Source organism: Astatotilapia calliptera, chromosome 10, assembly GCF_900246225.1.
Source record: "Astatotilapia calliptera chromosome 10, fAstCal1.2, whole genome shotgun sequence".
NCBI classification, from domain to species: domain Eukaryota; kingdom Metazoa; phylum Chordata; class Actinopteri; order Cichliformes; family Cichlidae; genus Astatotilapia; species Astatotilapia calliptera.
This window is the reverse complement of record NC_039311.1, coordinates 32766198-32773112: the sequence shown is the minus strand read 5'-3', so window position 1 is coordinate 32773112 and position 6915 is coordinate 32766198. Positions and strand designations below refer to the sequence as shown.

The window sequence follows — 6915 nt, the reverse complement described above, 5'->3', positions numbered from 1 at the left end:
TACACATTAGAGCCACAACAGGACCCACTAGAACATGGGAACAAGTAAAAGTGAAATATAAGAATATTCTACAGAATGGTAATATTTATCACTTATATTGCTTTTCGTCTCTTGGACAGAGACCCTGGAATAATCTGTTTGTTTGTTCATAACAGCAACCAAGAAAAGGGCAGAGCAACAAAAGACAGGTGGTGGTCCTGCACCCCCTCGTCAACAAGTTGGTTAAGTAAATAATACCCTCACGGGAAAATCGATATCTCTCTATGAGCACACTGTCGCGCTGAGCTAAAGGATCCTGTCTGTCCCGCAATATACACTGGATTCTGAGGACTCCTTATCAATCTTGCACCTTCCGCAATGGGTGGCTCGCGTAAACGGACAGGACATGGCTGCAACAGGCTTCCCAAATCCACCTTTGCTTTCATAGCCGTGGTCTCTCATCTTGATTACATGAAGTAATTTACAATTACTACTCTGAAATATGAATTACATCTGTAATAATCACATACATGTAATAGAATGTTAATAGTACATTTCCCTTTTTTAGGAAATGACCTGTATGTATCTGTGTGACATCAATAAATGGATCAAGTACTGCATTATCTTTAGTTACATTGATGTTACACTCAACAAAAATATAAACGCAACACCTTTGTTACTGCTCCCATTCCCCATGGGATGGACGTAGAGACCTAAAATTCATTCCAGATACACAATATAACCATCCCTCCCAAACAGTGGTCACAAATCAGTCCAAATGTGTGGTAGTGGGCACATCTGCTATATTGAGATAATCCATCCCACCTCACAGGTGTGCCACATCAGGATGCTGATCTGACATCATGAGTAGTGCACAGGTGTACCTCAGACTGCCCACAACAAAAGGCCACCCTGGTGTTCACTCTTTTGAAGGCTCTCCTTACTTCATGCTCGGAGATGACGAGCACGTTTCCGGTGCTGGCAGTATCTTCCTGTCTGCAGCCGTTAGCGCCGCTAACACTAGCATTGTTGGAGACCTTAGCTGCAGCCTCGAAGCGAGCATAGAAAGTGTTCAGCTCGTCTGCCAGAGTCACGGCCGCGTTCGTCATACCGGTTGTTGGTGCTTTATAGTCCGTTATTGTCCTTAGTCCCCGCCACAGGCTCCTAGAGTCACTCTGTTGGAGTTGTGACTCTAGTTTCCTCCCGTAGCGCTGCTTCGCCTCTTTCACCGCCCTCCACACGTTATAAAAAGGGCAGGAAGCTTACCAAATATCAAACAAACCTTCACAAGGGATGTGCCTGTGATAAAATACTACAGCCTCCCCCCAGAACCTCGAGAGGCTGGGGAGGGGGACAAAGGAATGCCTTGATCACAGAGTTTGTGACCCACACCTGTTTTCACAGAGTTCTTTCAATCAGCCAGGGTTTCGGGTTTTTTCACACCTTGGCTCATGTGATTAGGTAGAGGATCATCAGGGGGTCCTTTGTCCCTCTTTGGGGGGAAACTCCTTCTGGGTTTATATCTGGGACACTCCACCATTTGACCTTAGAACTGAAGAAGCTTCTCGGATGAGAGGTGAAACGTCTTCAAGCAACTAAAAGAAGTCCAGACGCTTTTCTTTGCAAGCTCCTTAGACTACGATGACCTGGATGACTGAGAACCTTCACAGACATTTTCTTGTGCCCACATTTTGGCAAATCCAACACTGAACCAGTTTCACCAAACTTAGCAAGCAGTTTGCTAACTGTAGCATGGGAGATGGGTGGTCTCGTAGGGTGTCTTGCATTGAAATCTGCTGCAATGACCCGGTTACTGCGTTCACCAGATATCAACACGATTTCGATCCGCTCCTCACGTGTTAACCTTCAACATGTCAATGGCTGTGAACAAAGAGAAACTTGTAAATAACTCATGAAAGGATAAAGTTATATTGAAACCAAGCACACCATTGTTGTTCTTGTGACATTACCAATAAGTTTGATGTGTCACATGGCCCTCTTCTTATTGAAAAAACAAAAGTTGTATCCAAGATGGCCGACTTCTAAATGGCCACCATGGTCACCGCCCATCTTGAGGAGTTTGCCCCCTCACATATACTAATGTGCCACAAACAGGACTTTAATATCACCAACCATTCCCATGTTATTACGCTGTATCCATATAAGTGGCCCACCCTGCACATCAGTGACAGCTGGTGCAAAAACACAAAGACTGTAGAAAGCTCCGGATTTGGAATATTTGACTGTAAAGTGCAGACCTGTCTACATACCCCGTGAGTTTACTGTTGTTATGGTAACAGCCATGACAACAGACTGTCAGACCGTGTACAGAGAGTTAAAGTGGGGCCTCATCTTTCCTCAGCCCTCAGGCTTTAACATCAGCTCTCCACAAGACTGTGTACTGAGTCCCCGACTGTACACTGTACACACATGTACAATTTTGCAGATGATACCACTGTGGTGGGGCTCATCTCTGGGGGAGATGAGACGGCGTACAGAGCCGAGGTTCAGAGGCTGCCAGATTTGTGTGCAACAACAACCTGGACTTCAATACCACCAAGACAAAAGAACTTCAGAAGGAGGAAGTCTGAGCTGCAGCCCAGAGTGTGTGGAAAGGGTGTCCAGTTCCATGTCCCTGGGTAGACACAGACCTCCAACAGAGCTCAAACACCTCTGTGGTTTTGGGGGTGTCCCACATTGTGCAGTTTCTAATTTCATTGTACTGGGTACGACTGTAAAATGACAATAAAGAGTTATCTCTTATTTATGAATATTTTTTATTTTTTTTTTCTATTTATTCTATTTATCCCCTTCGTATATTTTATTTTTATTTATATTTGTCTCTGTATTTATATATGTGTGTGTGTGTGTGTGTGTGTGTGTATGTATATATATAACATTCTGTAACTGTAACTTCTGTCGGTGCTGTGCTTTTGGAAACCGAATTTCCCAGAGGAACCCACCCGAGGGATTAATAAAGTTCTATCTTATCTTATCTTATAACTCTGCTTCATCTCTGCTTACATATTTGTGTTACTTTAAGAAGAGACAGGAAGTGTGCTGTACAGCCGTTGTGGGCCAAACCATTCTGTATGAGGATGGGGACTGTGACTCTGAAACTGCCTGTTAAGAGGATTAAAATGTATTTCTGAACAAACAGGGATGCTATAATCTGTGTGTGTGTATCTGTTATGATCAGTGTGTATTTGACAAGCAAACGATATAAAAGCTAAGTTGGTATGTTCGACCTGCGCGCTGACATCACACAGACGCTGCGTAGTGAAATATGACACTGAGCAGCTTTCCCGCCTTCCTCAAACAGTTTGCTGCTCTGAAACTCGTAAACTAAGCTGCGGCTGAAAACCAGCAGGAGTGAGTATTATTTAAATGCTTTTCCCTGAAAGCTGTTACAAAAGAAATGTTTTATAGTTAAGAATTTTACATTTATAAACTATTGTTGATCTTGTGGTTTGAACAAAGAAATGTGAGAGCAGATTATCGCCTGTTACGGGTTCTGTTTCCTGGCAGTGCGTGTCATTGGCACAGCAGCTCTGTCCTCGGGCAGCATCTCCTCCCATCAGGAAGTTTGTTTCAGGGAAGCTTTTTTTTCTGCAGACGATGAATAAAGCACCTCTGCAAAAGCCTGTATACAGTGTGTGTCGTATGTACCTGCTCCTTAGTGCAAGGAGGAACAGGATGAGCAGTGCCGGAGCTACAAAATGACCTGCAGCAGGTCAGTGGTGTGACAGACGGGGTCCTCGGGTCCTCCTGGTGAACAACATCTGCCCTCATGGAGAATAGAAAGGCTCAGTGCAAAGGAAACTCTGACTATAGAGTCTCTGTGTAAATGTTGTTGTTTGTGATTCTGATCTGCTGCCGAGTCGATTTCCCACAGCTGGAAGCAGAACACACAGATCACTCTGTGTTTACATGACAGCTCTCAGAGGGCGGGGCCTTCAAACTGCGTTTCAATAAGTGTTAAAACAAGGCTGAAAGTAGAAATGAAACTTCTCAGATGAATGTGAGGTGCAGTGAAAACTGCACAGTGTGCTTTCACCTCTCAGTGTGTTGGCTTCATGGAGCTGGTGTAACAGAGCGTTTCTGTCCGTGTGTCAGATGTCAACGATTTCAGAGGAAGAGTGGAAAATAGCTCTGACCGAGATCCTCGAAGAGCTCGATGGGTCACAGTACAAGAAGATGATGCTTTTTCTGTCGGGTATCCCCAAACATGTAAGGACGGACAAGCCCAGAGAAGAGATGCCCCAAGTAATCATCGAGCACTACGGAGTGGAAACATCTGTCCTTGAAATCAATAAAATAATGGATCGGATACCTCGGAGGGACCCAACAGTTCAGGACCAACTGCGCCCCTTTGTGGAAAGACTGAAGAAGAAACAGGAGAGTGAAAGAAGAGGTGAGTTCATCCTGTGACCTGATGTTTATGTGAAGTTTCTACAGATGGTCTGTGAGCAACAGCAGAAGCTTTAAAGGTCAGTGTAAGTGATAATAAAGAGGTTTTTACAGATGTTTGATGTTTAGGTCTTTTTTTCTTTCTTCGTGTTAAAATGAGAATCTAAGATTTAATTATTCATGTTTATTCATTTTATTGTAATTCCACATTTCTTGAAAGGTCGAAAAATGTTTTATGAAAGTGCCAGATACACATCACATGTTCCCAGATTAAACCAGGGACCACTGGGAGGGTTTCATGCTTACTTTGTGGAGAAAACTGGTAAAGTGTCTCCAGACTCACAGCTCTCATGTTGCTGAAGATGCAGATAACAGTGAGACTGGCAGGCAGGTTACAAATATAGAGTCATCAGTTCCAATCTGAGGAAGCAACAAGAAAGTAGAATTCCACAAACCAGGAGCAGATTTTAGAATTTAAGGAAGATGAAGCTGAGCACATGCAGACTACACACACCTGTAAGAGGGATAATAAAGCACTGGTGAACTCAGTCATAAAGAACAGCAAATGTAGGGAAAGGTTTTCCTTTCAAAAATATTGAACTTTGATTATAATGAAAATGACACTAAATATACTTTGACATGCTCTGAAATCAGATATGCTAAGAAATGACTGGTACAACATTTACTCAGCTGACAAACCATTAAATTAGATTCTGCAGGCAGCACGTAAGACCAGGATGTAAAACCTCACATTTGCTGGAGTTCCTTCAGGTAGAGCAGGAGTGGGCAGAACAAACAAATGAGAAAACTTGAGTCTGTTTACCTGTGGGGTTTTTTGTTGTTGTTGTTGCTATAGTTACAGCGGATGAGAGCAGTTGATTTGTTTAACAACCAAATATTTTTTTTCAGATGCAGGACCATCAACAGGAGCAACTGGTGTCAGAGCTCTGGCTGATGGTAGGCACACAGCTGTCCTCAGTAAAGGTGTTTGATTAGAAACAGAAACGTGTCACAGCGTTTGTCACGTTCATGAAGTTCAAACTGCAGACAGCAATGAGACGGTGATCAGGCACAAATGAATCACTGATCAATCACAGACAGTAATGACGATGGAAAAAGGAACAAAGGATAAAATCAGTAAAACACAGGCAGGCCACTCATATAATAATCCTCTGGTCTCATTACCAGAGAACCAAAACAATGACATCAATATTTCTGGATTTTTCTTTAACAAACTTCAGTGATTTATGTTTTTAAATAAAAATGTATTCTTGCATTTTGATATAAAAGCAATGAAGCAAGACTCCAATCAGTCGCTGTCATTTTCCCCTCAGGACAAAAACACTTTGTGGATGAACACTGAGTCGAGCTGATCCAGAGAGTGAGCAACATCGAACCGATTCTGGAAGAGCTAAAAGAAAAAATCATCCAACAAGAAGCTTATGATAAAATCAGAGCTCAGCAGACCCCTCAGGAGAAGATGAGGGCGCTCTACAACGGCCCTCTGAAAGCTGGCGATGCCGCCAAAGAAGCCTTCTACCAAAGCCTCAAGAAACATGAGAAGATCCTCATTGAGGACCTCAGCTGAAAGAACTTTGTGTTTTTAACATTTTATATTTGTGCATCTATTGTACATCTGTGGCACCTTATGTTGGGCTTCAATAAATTAAAATTGGTGTGGTAAATCACACACCAGCATGTCAGCGCTTACCTTTCTTTGGTCACAGAAAACAAGTTTCATCCAATAAACACAAACTTCTACTCAACCAGGAAGTTACCAGACAGTTTTCCATGAGCCAGTCACCTGTAATGATTGGCTCATGGTGCGTAATGAGGTAATGCACCTTAAACACAAACATTTTAGTTGAAATTAACAGAACCAAATAAGACTTTTTTACTTTTAGCAAAGTAAAAATTATGAGAAATGTCAGGCAGTACGTCAGTGGTGTTGGTGTGTCTGTGTGTGTGGTGAGTAGGGATGGGTACTGGGCACCGGTTCTGACATAAACGGTAGTAACCAGACCGAAAAGCAGCGCACATTTCGGTGCTTTATTTCGGTGCTTTATTTCGGTGCTTTATTTCGGTGCTTTTTTTCCCTGAGCTGTGATACACTTCTAGCCAATCATTTTACGTTTCCGAGGATAGTAGGCGGGGCCAGGTACGTACGTTCTTTTAGAGCAGAGCTACAGATTAAAAATGCCCAAGGCGAAGCGGTCAAAAGTCTGACTGTACTTCACAGCAAAAGATGCAAACTCAGCAGCAACAAGTGCTTTAAGCTGATACTGTGATGCTGTCAAAGGAGGTAACACCTCGAATCCGATGAAACACCTGGCGACGCATAGCGTTTTTTTTAAAAGCCGAGAAATGCGCCGTATTTGATGGCAGCAGCAGCCGTTTTTCTCTGCGTGTGTAGCTTAATGTTGTTCGTGTGTAATTTACGTTGAGTAGGCTAACCACGTTATTACATTAATGCATGTAAGGTGAACTAGCAAACATCATCATAGCTACATGCGGCTGTCTTCTTGT

At 42.9% G+C, this 6915-nt stretch overlaps 1 pseudogene; it reads left to right on the top strand.

Annotated features, from left to right (window-relative positions):
- The first annotated feature begins 3284 nt into the window (after positions 1 to 3284).
- Positions 3285 to 6063, top strand: LOC113030622 (apoptosis-associated speck-like protein containing a CARD; annotated as a pseudogene).
- The last annotated feature ends 852 nt before the right edge of the window (positions 6064 to 6915 follow it).